At 37.6% G+C, this 16,353-nt stretch overlaps 1 long non-coding RNA gene across 1 annotated transcript in view; it reads right to left on the bottom strand.

The window, feature by feature from the left end:
* Positions 1-4,299: 4,299 nt before the first annotated feature.
* The window catches only part of LOC110341351, a 44,626-nt gene continuing 32,572 nt past the window's right edge, over positions 4,300-16,353 (bottom strand). Inside the window, exon 3 of the long non-coding RNA XR_002383255.2 lies at positions 4,300-4,546. This is a non-coding gene — a long non-coding RNA (uncharacterized LOC110341351). The remainder of the gene's footprint in view (positions 4,547-16,353) is intronic.

Raw genomic sequence — 16,353 nt, 5'->3', positions numbered from 1 at the left:
AAACAACTACCATGGTGCAGAGTGGCAGATAGCTAACTGGAAATGGCATAGGCTTTTGAAACCGCCAAGGTGACCTCCTCAAGCATAACCACACCACTTATGTCCTTCCCAAAAAGTTCTAACAAAGGAAGAAACATGTGCTAATTGGTTAAGGGATTTTTAAGTAACTGTAAGTGAATCTTAAGTAAATAAAAATACTTACATTAAATGATTTTTCTTTTTCATAGTCCATTCACATGTAGTTACTGTAGTCCCAGAGAACTGTGCCCCTTTTCTAGATAGATTATCTTTATCCTTCAGATTACAACAGAATGTACACTCCTCATTACATCATCATGGGATCTCATATATTAGAGAAATCAAACTATTAGAAAGCATGACAGTAAGGACGTGACACAAACCTAGATATATCTGGAAAGAAGGAATATCAACTGAGGTACTGTCTCCATCAGATTTGTTGATATATGCAGGTCCTTCCCACTATGAATGTTTTTAATTTTCTCACACATGAAAACCATATCTGTGAATTAAATCTACTTTATAAAGCAGGTTGGCTTTTTTTCTTTTTTGTCACTTAATTTCAGAAAGACAACTTTATTAGAATAACTTATATAGTGCTACTCTCATGGGATTATAAAGAACAGTAATTACTTAGATGATGTGTGCCTTCTAGTAATATTTTCCAATCAATTTTTAGCATTGTAATTTTCTTACTTATTTCCTGGAAATAACAGATATTTTTATTACTTTTTTCACATCTTTAACAGGTTTAAATATTCCAAATTTCAATGACACAACTAAATTGGCCTTGTTGTTAATGAGATTGATATTCTACTTAAGCTGATGTTTCAGACACTCATTAATAGTAAATGTTATACTATTTATATCCATTTATTAAATTAGTTGTTACTTCAATAATTATCCATTGCTTACTTTGTTAAAAACATTTATATGGACTAGAGGGCATACAAGAATAAGAATAGAATTAGTCTACATTCTCTGTACATTGTCATTTTGGTAGGGCAGATAACACATATGTCTACAAATATGATATGTTCAAGTAGTGACAGATGGCTGTAGAGAAGAAGATTTTAACATGTTGTTGTTGAAGAAGGAAGTACTCTGAGAGGGCTGTGAGCTAAGAAGTGTCTGCCAAGGTTAGTCATATGACATGGGAAACAGTTTAGGTCAAGGAGGGATAACTGCCCTCAAGAACCAAATAAAATTCAGACTAAATATGAACCTCTAAGAACAAATGATGTGGAGGAAGGCATGGCAAGACTGCAGAGTGTTTACAGAAAAGAGCAGTGTACTTCCATGAATAACAGTTTCCATGGTATACAATTAAACTTCCAGAAGTAGTCAGGAGTGCTAATATTTCTATGTCATAGAAAAGCAATTTAAAATTGACATAATTTGTGTAGCTTGACCAAAAAGCTTTTTTTGAACATGTGAGATTTGGTTTACAGATTCCATAGTTACCCCATTACAGACACCTACCTTAACAATGGTCCATTGTTCCCTGCACACCCCCAACCCCAGTTTAAGGCAATGGTTCTCACACTTCCAAATGCTGTGACCTTTGAATACAGTTGCTTATGTCATGCTTACCCCCAACCCTAAAATTACTGTCATTGCTACTTCATAACTGTAATTTTGCTACCATTATGAATTTTAATGCAAATATCTGTGTTTTCTAATGGTCTTAGGTGATCCCTGTGAAAGAGTCATTGGCCCCTCAAAAGAGTCAAGAATCACAAGTTAAGAACCATTGTTTTAGAGAACAGATGGCCTTTAACTCACAGAGATAGATGCCTGAATCTGCCTCCAGTGTCCTAGGATTAAAGGTTTAAAGGAGTGAGCTACCACCAATGGGTTTAGCCAGGCAGTGGTGGTGCACACCTTTAATCCCAGCACTCAGGGGGCAGAGGCAGGCAGATCTCTGTGAGTTCAAGACCAGTCTGGCATTGTTTTAAGGACACTTATATTCTCCCTTTATGACATAATCTTTCCTGAAAAATCTCTCATCTCCAGATAAATGTTTTACTTATATTTAGAGATTTCCCCTTGGCAAACATTTTAGTGCTAATTATCACAATCAACACATTTGAAACTAGTTGGAATTTTCTAAGCTTTATTAAACTATAATAGATATATTTTAAATGTCCAAATTAAATATGCACATCTTCATGTGGTTGGACATATCCATATAGCCAAAATATGTCACCAAAGCAAAGGCACTGAGTGCACAGAGCACCCATCTCAAATGTCCTTGTACTATATTCTTATGAGTTTTAACTAAATCTATTAACTCCAGTGTTGTAGACACCTTAGATCTCAATCCTTTTGACACAAGCAGAGGGTTGTGTCAAGCTGGGACAAACTGTCTAGAATTTTGTATTTAAAGGAATGAAATTATTAATTTCTCCAAGAGGAAAAAATAAATAATGTATTTAATCAAACTAAAATGAAATAAAAAATACAAGCAGCTCCCAGTTTGAATGGTGACACTCCCAAATGAATAAGCTGCCCAGAAAACATCGATGAAGAAATGAATTTTATTCTGAACAGAAAGGAGGTTTGAAACAGATGGAATCTTTAACGGGTAGGATGATAAAAATCTAATCAAGTTTTGCTAAACAAGATTGAGTGGTTAGAAAACCATACCTGATTGTATATTGCTAGACTCTAGGGTTGGGCAAATTCTGGAGATGATTTGATTGAAATTATGGAAATACGAATTCCTAAGTTCCTGGGGACTGAGACATCAGGCAATATAATCAGAGTAAAGGGGAATTTCAGATGCCATGGACAGCTCCAGAAATCACAGACAACAAGATGCTTCCACATTTCTAACTGCTGATACGAAGAAGGCATAGGCATACCCACACAGGGATGATAAAAGGCTTCTTAAAACAACCATTGTTTCTGCCAATCTTAGGAGAGCAGGTACATGAGAGATAAATCTTCCACTTATTAGGGCTTTACAGCAAAGAACTGTGATAAACAAAGCCTGCAGGGAAATTCTTACCTAAGAGAGCCAGCGTTTGTTTTCCCTGCTCTTGCCAAGCTCTGTGTTAATAAGATTTAACAGCAACACATAACGCTGTGGAAGTCGGAACAGTCTACTTGACCTTCCATGGAAATACTCGCAGCTATGTCATGCAGAATGGGTCTTGGGTGCCAGAACGTAATTTTTGGTTTGTTTGATTCATTTGTTTTACATTATATATAGTGCATAAATGTGTGTATATATAAAAGAAAGACATATTACACATTTATTTATTATTTAAATTATATATTATATAAATATACACTTAGGGTATACATCATATTTGTACATAGATAATGAATATGTATACATACACATGTGCGTAATATGTGTGTGTTTATACTTACACTTTGGGTCACCTATTCAAATCCTACTCTGCTCCATTGCAGCAATTATTAACTATATTTTTAATGGCAAAAGAAGGGCTTGTAACTGACAAATTAAAGATTAAAATTTTTGACTTGAAGATATAAATTTATCCCCGTTCCCTTAGACCCTTTCACTTCATCTCATTTAAAATCGATTTTTTTCCTTCACATAATATCCCTATTACAGTTTCTCCTTCCCCACTCCTCCGATTTTCATCCCACATTCCATCTCATCCATATGGACTCCCTTTTTCTCTCTCATTAGAAAACAGAAAGGATTCTTAGGAATAATGATAAAATAAAGCATAGTAAATTAAAACAAAATAACACATCAAAATTGGACAAAACAAACAAACTCAAGGAGATCCATAAAAATCCTAAATTGGAAGCTATCATAGACAAAGGGATGTACATAATATACACATACCATACACAGAGAGCCTGGTACAGACCCACACAAGTCCTGTTCACGCTGCCTCTGTCTCTGCGAGTTCATATGTGCTTTGATCCTGTTGACTTAGAGGTTTTGTTTTCTTGGTGTCCTCTGGGCACTCCCGCTCTTGCACTCAGGCTTCTCTGGGCCCTGAGGGGAGGGATTTGATGGAGAGACATTCTGTTTACAGTTGAATATTTCAAGGTCTCTCACTTGTAATGGCTGGTTGTGGGTGAAAGGTTCAGGCTTCATACTGGCCTGCCCCTGTTACCTGGCAGAATGCACTAAGGCAGCACTCTAGCCATACCAGAGTTCCATGAAAACCAGTCTGCATGCAGGTGCAAAGGGCCCCTTTAAAAGACAGACCCCTGCCCACTTAGGCTCTCTCATGTTCCTCTCTCTCTCTCTCTCTCTCTCTCTCTCTCTCTCTCTCTCTCTCTCTCTCTCTCATCTCATCCTCTCTCATCATCTCTTCTCTCTCATCTTTCTCTCTCTCTATCATGTCTGTCTTCTCCCTTTCAGTCTCACGATAATAAACTATGATTAATATGCTTTCGATGGCTTGTGCTCCATCTATCATGCTGGTCCTTATTCCATAATTAACAACAGTAGGTCTCTGTATTTGTTCCTATCTGTTGCGAGAAGAATTTTCTCTGATGATGGTTGAGCAAGACACTGAGGATCTCTGAGGACCTGTGGGAGGGAAAACTGTAATCAGTATACTTGGTATGAATTTTTCTTTTTCTTTTTTGAAGACAGGGTTTCTCTGTATTGTTTTGGAGTCTGTCCTGGAACTCACTCTATAGACCAGGCTGGCCTCGAACTCACAGAGATCTGCCTGCCTCTGCCTCCTGAGTGCTGGTGAAATTTTTTTCTAATATATTCCTAATAATCCCTACAAGACTTCCTATCTATCAGATCTACCCCCAACACATTACAATCACTCCCTATTGTACCCAACATAAATTGCTCTCTCTAGTAATTTCTATGATTTGATGATTTAGAAGTGAGGTTGTACTGTGACGCTGGTATCCATTTGTTTTAATCTATCCAATTTGACAAGTCTACTGAATTTCATCGCAGTTGCGTTGTTTCACAGACCTTCCCTAGACCAGTCCTTTCCTTGATTTCACAGGGATCTACATTTTTTTTACTTTGGTCTTCTCTAGTTCTGACTGGTCTATTTCCCATTTTCTAAAAGAAAACTATGTTATGAAGCAACTGTGTCTGATATCACGCTGCAAACTTCAGCTTAAAAAATATTTTTGTACCAGGTACATCCACAACCCTTTATCCATCCTCATATCTGGCCAAACTTAGGAGTGGACTGTGGGAATCACAAGATTCCTACCTAAGCCTTTCTCATTGTTTATCTGCTGTTTGCTCTAAACTTCCCCCTTCCCCTTGCAGTCAGTTCCATTCCCCTGATTCACCCTGAACAATTTATAAAACAAATGCAGTCTTCCTGTGGTTCTTGTAAATCATTCACAACTTCTCCAACTCTAAGTTCACAAACTTTAACCCTTCGTTCTTCGAACATACTGAGACAGCCATCCGCTGGCCACAGTCCTCTTCTTATGGGGTCTACTCCAGAGATTGAATTTACCTTTACAAACTATCTAAAATCTGAAATGAATGCAGCCATTCTTTAATGAAGGATGCCTGAATTCTTCCCCTATATGAGCATCTGACGATACTTGTCACATCCAGCAACACAGAGACCAGTACTTTGTGAAGTGGCAAGTAGTTAATTGGTGATTGTATAGACTGAAGTCCTAATTAACTTTTAAATTCAGCCATTGGCTTTGGTTCAAAATGAGGCACATTTATTCTTCATTCATTAAAACAAAATTAAATAAACACACAAAATAACCACATCTTCAAACACTTTAGGCAAGATTCTCTCTTTTACTACTTTTATCGAATTTTCATCACATCTACTCCTGTTAAATGCATGATAATGTGTCAGTGATTCCATTTAAGAAGAGAGCAGAGTTATGAAGCAACTGAAATGAGTTTCAAACAGACATTATAGAAATGTGTTCACTCTCATGTCCTCAATACCTGGAACACCACTGCCTACCACATAGTGGTAATCAATACATAACCACTAATTAAATGAATGATATAAATGGGCATATTTCTTATATGCCATACTCAACTCAGCATATAATAAATAACCAAGAAGAGTGCTTTTTTATAATTGACTTATTGTAAATATGTTACACAACTTAACACTTACTTTGTCTGGGCCAAATTTGCTTCACTGTGAATTTCTTTTATTTGTGCCTTTACCTACACTGTACTGAGTTCAATATATTACTTACACTCAAGTTAGTTTTCAAGCTTTTACTATTGCATTAAATTGTCTTACATAACAGTCTTTTGGGTTAAAACTTTTCTGAATCACAATGCTATAACACAACGCATTAAGGTTTTTGTTTTAGCTTTATGTCATCCACCTGCTGGAATTCAATAATTTCCTAGGCATATGGTGAAAAGCATTGGACTTTATTTTGTGTATATTCTTGCATTTTTTTAGAAACTTGGATAGAGTTTTGCTAACACATCTACTACTCTGTCATCTTCCTGAAAGTCTCCTATTTTTATTTTTTGGTTGTGAGCCTAGCCTTTAACAGCTGAGCCATCTCTCCAGCCCAGTCTCCTATTTTTAGTAAGCTGCCATCCACGTCATTATTACATGTTAATTAAAAAATACACATGCTATACAATTTCACAATAAAAAGCTGCCCGATCATTGGGTCAAAAATTTGTTCATTTAGTGACAAATTAATGAACACTTACTATGCACCAGTCACTTTTTGACCTATGTTGACAGAAGCAATAAACTCATAAAATACTGGTAGATACTACTTAGTACTTGCTGAAAAATTGAAAGACAGTGGTATGATTTGAGCACAACCATGCATACTTCAGTTAGTGGCAACAGAGAAGGTTCCTAAGGTAATTTTTGAAAACAACTGGGTGAGAGAGACAGATATTCAGGAGTTTGGATGTAATTATTCTTGGCCAATTTTAGGAACATCAAGGACAACAGGACAGCTTACAGAAACACCAGCGCTGAAGAAATTAATTGTCCAGTAGTTGTTTGATATGAGTAAGTGAGTCATTATTTACTCACACAGTTGAGTCACTGCCTTGCTTCTTTCCTTTAATATGCAGAGCAAACAAAGGAAAAATGCCAAAGGTGAGGCTGAGCCCAGATACCCGTTGTATCTCATATTGCCTTAAACAATAACTCGAAGGCCCAGCTCCATTTTCGCCCCTGATAAAACATGGGGATTATCCATCCAGTTGTCATTACTACAACATGTTGTTCTATCCACTTTGCTTTCACTATTCTGCTAAACATGTATGCTATATAATTTCCCTTGAGTCTTACACGTTGTTTGAATATCCATAAATGACTTGTTGCAAGCTGCAATACTGTTAGTAGTTACAATCCAAGAATCTTGTCTACTAAAGATTTCAGTTTCCTACTTGAGTCAAACAAAGTACTATTACCAGAGTACCAATTGTGTTATCCAAAAGCTTTATCACTCATTGACTCAATATCACTTAACCTAGTATTCTTATACTTTCATTCACTGCCTTCAGTATGGATAAAGTTAATTTTCTGTAGTTGAGTATGGCTTTCAAGAGGCATAAGTCCTACCAGATTCACATTTAGAAATTTTCTTTTTGACTTAAATTAGGTCTAATGAGTTGAGTTACAATTTGATATATGCTAATTTTATAACCTGTGAAATGGAGATGATACTAAAACTTCTTGGGTGGGCACTGACAATGATCTTTAACAATAGTGTGTGTCCTTTAGCTTAGGAAGTCGTTCTATCCCCATAGACATTTTCTGTGATGGGACAAAGTCAAGCTTTCAAACATGTCTTCAAGCCCCTATATATCTTTTTCATTACACCTTCCCCCATCTTATCAGGCAAATCTCACATATACATGCCTCTGCTACCTCTTTCATATCTCTAGAGAGTTGACTTTATAATTTCTACATATTACACATCCCTAATATTGTATGTTCTTTATTTCCATATGACTACAAGATTGTTGAAGGTTATAATGAACATTCAGGTGTACTTTACCCCAAAATAATTCTAGAGGAACAGTGTATGTAAAAATAGGTGTCTATGTACAATGAAGTTATGTATATGATATTGTGTGATATAATGTATGTGTATATATTGTAGATAGAGGCTATATGTGCAGTACCTAGCAAGAGTGAAACAATCTGGCAATCTGACAATATGTTTAAGATGTCATAATCCATCACTTCAATTTTGTACTACTAAGGAAATGTCACTCATCACTGACCCTTAGCTCCTCATTTCCATATCACAGCTCTGTGCTGAAATTAACTTAGTATATACTGGAAACCTTAGTCACTCTTCTCCCTTTTCTTTATATACAGTGTCCTCTTTGTGTACCAGAATAGCTTGCACATGATAGATGCACATAGACATATATTACGGCACAAGCCACAGAGTAGTCGCAGCGTAGCAGAGAATGCACAGCTTACAAAGGTCATGTGGGCACATAAAATGCCACTTTCTATGAGTTAATTGCACTAAATTTTAGTAAGAGAAAATTTTTAATCCTAAGCATAATTTTTGGATGGATATATATATATATATATATATATCAAATGACAGATCTCAAGTTAGTTTTGTTTCTTTTACTTGTTTTTATCATTTTCCCATTTTATTCACTATGTTTTTCCTCTTTTCTTTTCTCTTTTTTTGTTTATATGCTGTTGTTTTTATTATAGTTATCTGTTAATATTTATGTACTTATTTGTTTAGTCATACCAGGTATCAAATCCAGGAGAAAGTATTATATACACTAGACAATGGCCTACCAGTGTAACCTTAGACCCGTACACTACATGTGCAAAATTGATATGGATGTATTTTATTTAAATAATTGTCAGACACCTAGAGTAACAGAACTAGCTTATTATAATTTACTTATAATAGCCTCTAAGTATTTGGGACAGCATAAACTTGACTGAATTTTTTTGTTTATTTATTTATTTATTTATTTATTTATTTATTTATTTATTTATTCAGTTTAAATTTAGATAAGAAACAAGGTTGCTTCACAAGTCAGTTCCAGGTCCCTCTCCCTTTCCCTCCCCTCCTCCCATTCCCTCCCCCCAAACCCCCATTATCCCCTCCTTTCCCCAGGGAGGGTGAGGCCCTCCATGGGGGTGTCCATAGTCTGTCATTTCATATAGGGCAGGGTAGACCCTTCCCCAAGAGTTCAGGGTGAGAGTGCACCTCACATTGTTGGATAGGAGTCCAAAGTCCATGTGTATACTCGGGATGGGTACTGATCTGCTGCCCAAGGCTCAATAAATTACCTAGGCCTCCTTACTGACACCCACATTCAGGGGGTCTTGATCAGTCCCATGCTGGAAGAGTTAACCTTTGTCAGGTCAGCTGTTTCTGGGGATTAAACCAGCCGAGTCTTAATCCCTTTGGTCATCAGTTCTCCCTCTCTGTTACTGGCTTTCTTGAGTTCAGCTCAGTACTTATCCGAGGGAGTCTGCCTCTTCTTCGATCAGCCACTGAATGAAGTTTCTGTTTCCCAGACTCTCTGGCCATGGGATTGTAGGCTGGCACTCCCCAACTTGAAACTCATGTTTGTTGTTTGAAATTTACAATGCCACTCCATTGCCCCTAGAAGCAAATCTGTTTCATTTTTTCACTATATCCAATATATTCCATATTCCTTCCAAAGAAAGCTTACCTTGGATTACTTCTAAGTAGTTTATCTATCCAGACATGGATTGCATTATTCAAAAGAATCATAAATGCATGAAATGTAATTTAATTAATATTTAATTGTAGTCCATATGGTAAACTCACTTGACAAATTCGGAGTGATTTTTCCCACTTCTTAGTAATATAATTTAATATTCAAGTGAAGTTGAAAGCTCCTAGAATTAGCAATTTAAAATAATGAATCTATTAATGACCATGAGAGCCTTTGATGTTGGAATAGAGAGACCTAGATGAAACATAGTCAAGAAAGTAAGCAATGATTGGTCCATTTGACTTGTAAAGTCTAAATTCAAGCTTTTTGTTTTGACCACCACTACAAATTAATGAGAATTTCATAGGAGAAAATTTATATGGGTATGCTGTCAATTCAAGCACAATTAACTAATTAAAAACAAGAATATGGTTACAGAAAACTTTGACAGTCTGAATAAAGAAACACTTTGTACCTCAAAGATTTTCCTCAGAGGCAATGAAATAAAAACATTAACTTTTATTCTCTGAGCAGATCTCTTGAAATACATATATAAAAATCAAAATGTCTTTCAAAAGATGTAAAAAGGAATCATTCAACCAACTTAAGGTCTTTGTCAACAGATATGCTGTCCTCTATGTTTTACTTGTATGGAAATACTGCAGGTAACATCTTCAGTGAGACAAGCTCCCAACAATAGAAATTTCAGGACCAAAGCCAGCTACTAGGAGATATAACCTGCACAAAAGACACCGGAGTATCTACAGAGAATGCATTGTAACAAGCATAGTGGCTACCACAGTGTTCTGTACAGATCCCATCTACCTTGGCTGCTGAATCAGCTAGAAAGCTGATACTACTGAACAAAAATGACATAAGTAAACAGAGTACTGAATAAAAAAATGACATAAGTAAATGGAGTATTTAGTAGCACTGTGTTTTCTTTTCTTTCTTCAGGTCCTATCTACCTTGACTGCTGAAGCAGCTAGAAAGCGGATACTACTGAACAAAATGACATAAGTAAACAGAGTACTGAACAAAAATGACATAAGTAAACGGAGTATTTAGTAGCACTGTTTTCCTTTCTTTCTTTTCTTTTCTTTCCTTTCCTTCTTTGCTTCCTTCCTTCCTCCCTTTTCTTCTTTTTTGCTTGTTTGTTTACAGTATAGCCCTAGGCAGTGTTTTGCCTCACATTCCTGATTTCTGTGTTTACAGGGGTCTACCAACATGACTCCAATAGCTTTTAACCCGTTTTGTCTTTTATTGTTAATATCTCTTTACATTTGGATCCTCTCTGTTCAGTTGCTAAATGAAATCCAGGGTTTTCATATCCCCATATTGAATTCTTCTTGTCTGACTCCTCATTTCAGTGGGAAAGTGATCACTACATTCTCATTTTCTGTCCTTGTTTTCAGCAATCCTGTCTAGAGGTCCCTCCAGATTCTAATGACCTTCACTGTAACAGGCATCCTAAAGAAAAAGTGGGTCTCAAGTACCTGTGTGAGCTGAATCCCCCAGAGCCCTTGTTAACACACATACCTTGGAGCCTCCTGAAAAGGTCTGATTCAATGGGGGCATTTCTAGCAGGTTCCCAGACAATGTTGACACTCCTAGTCTAGGGACCATTTCTGAAAAACAGAGTTTTAAAACATTTACATGCTCATTCATGTTTAGCCGCTAAGGGGTAATAGAACCAGTTGGTAGTCACTGTAAAAGTAGGTAAATACAATTCATTTGAATGACAGCATCTGTCAGTACACGGAGCATGTCCACTAAATAATAGATGCTTAGCAACACTTTAGCGAATAAACGTGAATACAAATGGCAAAAATAAAATTATATTTCTATATGAGTGATTACCAGTCCAAAGAGTAACTTGAAAGGAAGTGAATGTCACCTGTCCTTCGTCAATGACACTCAAACTAAAGAACATTACATGTGATTATAAATGATGAGAGCTGCAGTGATAGTATTAACACAATCCATTTCCATAAGGAGCACCTTGGAGATTTCAAAGCATTTCTATAGCCTGAACACACTAGACTTAGACTAAACAACACATCCTGAACTCCCGCACACTAGAGGAACAGCCAAGAGTGTGTGCACACAATATGTGTCCTCAACTCATTGACTTCTACCAGCAGGGAAGGCTTTCTCGGGTGGTGAACCAGAATGCTTTGCACTTACAGCCAACATTCAAACAACCCTGATGACCCTTCCCTGCTAGGGAAGGCTGTCATTTCTGGCTCACAGAAAAGCATTCTGTAGTTCACATATCAAAGCAAAACCAACATTCTTAAAGGTGCAGTCCACCACAAAGTCTGTTCAAAACAAAAGAGTGTGAGCCTGAGCAATTGGAAACCATGAATGGAGAAGATCTGACAAGAAAAAAGCAGATAGTACAGGACTCCGCAAAGACAGCTTGAGCTCTGAGATGTAGTTGCATCTATTTTATTTAAACAGACATGAAAGAGTAAAAGTAAGGGAAATATCTCAGTGAGGTAACAAAAGAAAGTGATTATAAAAGATTAGGTCCAGTTGTTCTAAATGGCTCCATAATTTTGATTGATAAATATTTTATTGGGAAATAAAAGCTGTGCATAATGGAGATAGAACTATGTGTTGTCAATGCATGCTACCTTATGCAATGCTGAAATATTTCCCGATGAGATGATAATGTGTATGGAATGGGAAACAAAGGGGTTAAATTTACGGTATAAAGAAAAACCTGACATTTTTGAGATCTTTAAAACTACCGTACAATATTGAATAAGAAGTCAAAGAAGACATTATGCATTCTGTAAAGATTGGTGTTGTAACAAAAACATTTCTCTCTAGATAACTTGGAACTGATTTTAATCCTGTGATCTCACCAATCATACGCCCATTTCACAGATAACAACAGAAACTGAGTCTTACAGCTGGGGCTTGCCTGTAAACACAGTAAGCATTCTAAGTTCATATATGTCTTCCTTGTTTTTTCACAATTACATTCTTAATAATTACTTAGCTGAAAATCACAGCATGATCTAGGGTTGTGATGAAGCTTCCCTGCTATAGACAATACAAACAAGTGTGTTCATTGAGTAGCTTTCCACTCTAGATGGATTTTTCAGAAAGTGTGTCCTGAAATAGTACCACCTCTAGCCACATGCAAATTCATGGAACAGTGCCAACCTTAGATGCAGGACATTGAATTACAAATAAAAATCAATGCAGCCTCTCACTAAAATTCGGGGGAGAATCTTACTGCCGGTGCATTGCAAACACACAGGTGACTAATTTTAGAGTAGTGATCCTGTTTTTTTTTATTAATATTTTTTTTTATTTTCCATTTTAAATTTAGATAAGAAACAAGGTTGCTTCACAAGTCAGTACGAGGTCCCTCTCCCTTTCCCTCCCCTCCTCCCGTGCCCTCCCCCCCATCCCCCCCCGTTATCCCCTCATTCCCCCAGGGAGGGTGAGGCCCTCCATGGGGGTGTCCATAGTCTGTCATTTCATATAGGGCAGGGCCTAGACCCTTCCCCAAGAGTTCAGGGTGAGAGTGCACCTCACATTGTTCTATGGGAGTCCAGAGACCGTGTGTATACTTGGGATGGGTACTGATCTGCTGTCCAAGGCTCAATAGATTACCTAGGCCTCCTCACTGACACCCAGATTCAGGGGTCTTGATCAGTCCCATGCTGGATTCCCAGGCTGATGCCTGGGATTCAAGAGTTAACCTTTGTCTGGTCAGCTGTTTCTGGGGTTCAACCAGCCCAGTCTTAATCCCTTTGATCATCAGTCCTCCCTCTCTGATACTGGCTTTCTTGAGTTCAGCTCAGTACTTAACCAGCCAGTAAATGAAGTTTCTGTTTCCCAGACTCCCTGGCAATAGGATTGTAGGCTGGCACTCCCCAGATCTATGTCTAAAATCCATATATGAGAGAGTACATGCCATGTTTCTCTTTTTGTGACTGGGTTACCTCACTCAGGATGGTTTCTTCTAGTGTCATCCATTTGCCTGCGAATCTCATGATTCCATTATTTTTTTCTGCTGAATAGTACTCCATTGTGTAGATGTACCACATTTTCTCTATCCATTCTTCGGGTGAGGGACATCTAGGTTGCTTCCAAGTTCTGGCTATTACAAATAAAGCTGCTGTGAACATAGTGGAACAGACGTCTTTGTTATATGAATGGGCATCTTTTGGATATATGCCTAAGAGTGCAGTTGCTGGGTCTTGTGGTAGGTTTATTCCCATTTTTCTGAGGAATCTCCATACTGCTTTCCAAAGTGGCTGAACCAGTTGGCACTCCCACCAGCAATGGAGGAGTGTCCCCTTTCACCACATCCTCTCCAGCATAAATTGTCATTGGTGTTTTTGATTTTAGCCATTCTGACAGGAGTGAGATGGTATCTCAGAGTTGCTTTGATTTGCATTTCCCGGATGGCTAAGGATGTTGAGCACTTTCTCAAGTGCCTCTCAGCCATTTTAGACTCCTCTATTGAAAACTCTCTATTTAGTTCTGCAGCCCACTTCTTAATTGGGTCCTTTGCTGTTTTGGAGACTTGCTTCTTGAGTTCTTTGTAAATTTTGGAGATCAACCCTCTGTCAGATGTGGGATTAGTGAATATTTTTTCCCATTCTGTGGGCTGCCTTTTTGTCTTGCTGACTGTGTCCTTTGCCTTACAGAAGCTTCTCAGTTTCAGTAGGTCCCATTTATTAATTGTTGATCTCACTGTCTGTGCTACTGGTGTTATGTTCAGGAAGCTGTCTCCTGTACCAATTCTTTCAAGGGTACCACCCACTTTCTCTTCTAAGAGGTTCAGTGTGGCTGGATTTATGTTGAGGTCTTTGATCCATTTGGACTTAAGTTTTGTGCATGGCGATAAACATGGATCGATCCGCATTTTTCTACATGCCAGTCTCCAATTATGCCAGCACCATTTGTTGAAGATGCTTTCTTTATTCCATTGTATATTTTTAGCTTCTTTGTCAAAGATCAGATGTTCGTACGTGTGTGGGTTAATACCCGGATTTTCAATTCGATTCCATTGGTCTGCCTGTCTATTTTTGTGCCAATACCAAGCTGTTTTCAGGACTATAGCTCTATAATAGAGCTTGAGGTCAGGGATAGTGATGCCTCCGGACGTTGCCTTGTTGAACAGGGTTGTTTTGGCTATCCTGGGTCTTTTGTTTTTCCATACAAAATTGATTATTGTTCTTTCAAGGTCTGTGAAGAATTGTACTGGGATTTTAATGGGGATAGCATTGAATCTGTAGATTGCTTTTGGCAGGATTGCCATTTTTACTACATTGATCCTACCTATCCAAGAGCATGGGAGATCTTTCCATTTTCTGAGGGCTTCTTTAATTTCTTTCTTTAAAGATTCAAAGTTCTTACGATACAGGTCTTTCACTTGTTTGGTTAGCGTTACCCCAAGGTATTTTATGTTGTTTGTGGCAATTGTAAAGGGTGATGTTTCTCTGATTTCTCTTTCAGCCCTTTTATCATCTGTATATAGTAGGGCTACTGACTTTCTTGAGTTGATCTTGTAACCTGCCACTTTGCTGAAGGTGTTAATCAGCTGTAAGAGTTCCCTGGTAGAGTTCTTTGGGTCATTGATGTAAACTATCATATCGTCTGCAAACAGTGAAAGTTTGACTTCTTCCTTCCCAATTTGTATCCCCTTGATCCCCCTTTGTTGTCGTATGGCTATAGCTAGAACTTCAAGTACCATGTTGAAAAGGTATGGAGAGAGTGGACAGCCTTGTTTTGTTCCTGATTTTAGAGGAATTGCGTTGAGTTTCTGTCCATTTAGTTTGATGTTGGCTGTTGGTTTACTGTATATGGCTTTTATTATGTTTAAGTATGTCCCTGTTATCCCAGATCTCTCCAAGACCTTTATCATGAAGGGGTGTTGGATTTTGTCAAAGGCTTTTTCAGCATCTAGTGAGATGATCATGTGATTTTTGTTTTTCAGCTTGTTTATATGGTGGATTACGTTGATGGATTTTCGTATGTTGAACCATCCCTGCATCCCTGGGATGAAACCTACTTGATCGTGGTGAATGATTGTTTTGATGTGTTCTTGGATCCGATTTGCCAGTATTTTATTGAGTATTTTTGCATCAATGTTCATGAGGGATATTGGTCTGAAGTTCTCTTTCTTGGTTGTATCTTTGTGTGGCTTGGGGATCAAGGTTATTGAAGCCTCATAGAAAGAGTTTGGCAAAGACCCTTCTGCTTCTATTGTGTGGAACACTTTGAGAAGAATTGGTATAAGCTGTTCTTTGAATTTGTGGTAGAATTCTGCACTGAGGCCATCTGGACCTGGACTTTTTTGGTTGGGAGACTTTTGATGACAGCTTCTATTTCCATAGGGGTTATAGGTCTATTTAAATTGCTTATCTGTTCTTGATTTAGTTTTGGCAAATGATAGCTGTCCAGGAAGTCATCCATTTCCTTTAAATTTTCGAATTTTGTGGAGTACAGGTTTTCAAAGTATGACCTAATGATTCTCTGGATTTCCTCAGAGTCTGTTGTTATGTCCCCCTTTTCATTTCTGATTTTGTTAATTTGCGTGTTCACTCTCTGCTGTTTGGTAAGTTTGGACAAAGGTTTGTCTATCTTGTTGATTTTCTCAAAGAACCAACTCTTCGTTGCATTGATTCTTTGTATTGTTTTCCTGGTTTCTACTTTGTTGATTTCAGCCCTCAATTTGATTA

Source organism: Mesocricetus auratus, unplaced genomic scaffold (assembly GCF_017639785.1).
Source record: "Mesocricetus auratus isolate SY011 unplaced genomic scaffold, BCM_Maur_2.0 Super-Scaffold_100023, whole genome shotgun sequence".
Taxonomy (NCBI): domain Eukaryota; kingdom Metazoa; phylum Chordata; class Mammalia; order Rodentia; family Cricetidae; genus Mesocricetus; species Mesocricetus auratus.
This window is presented reverse-complemented; position numbering and strand designations above follow the sequence as displayed.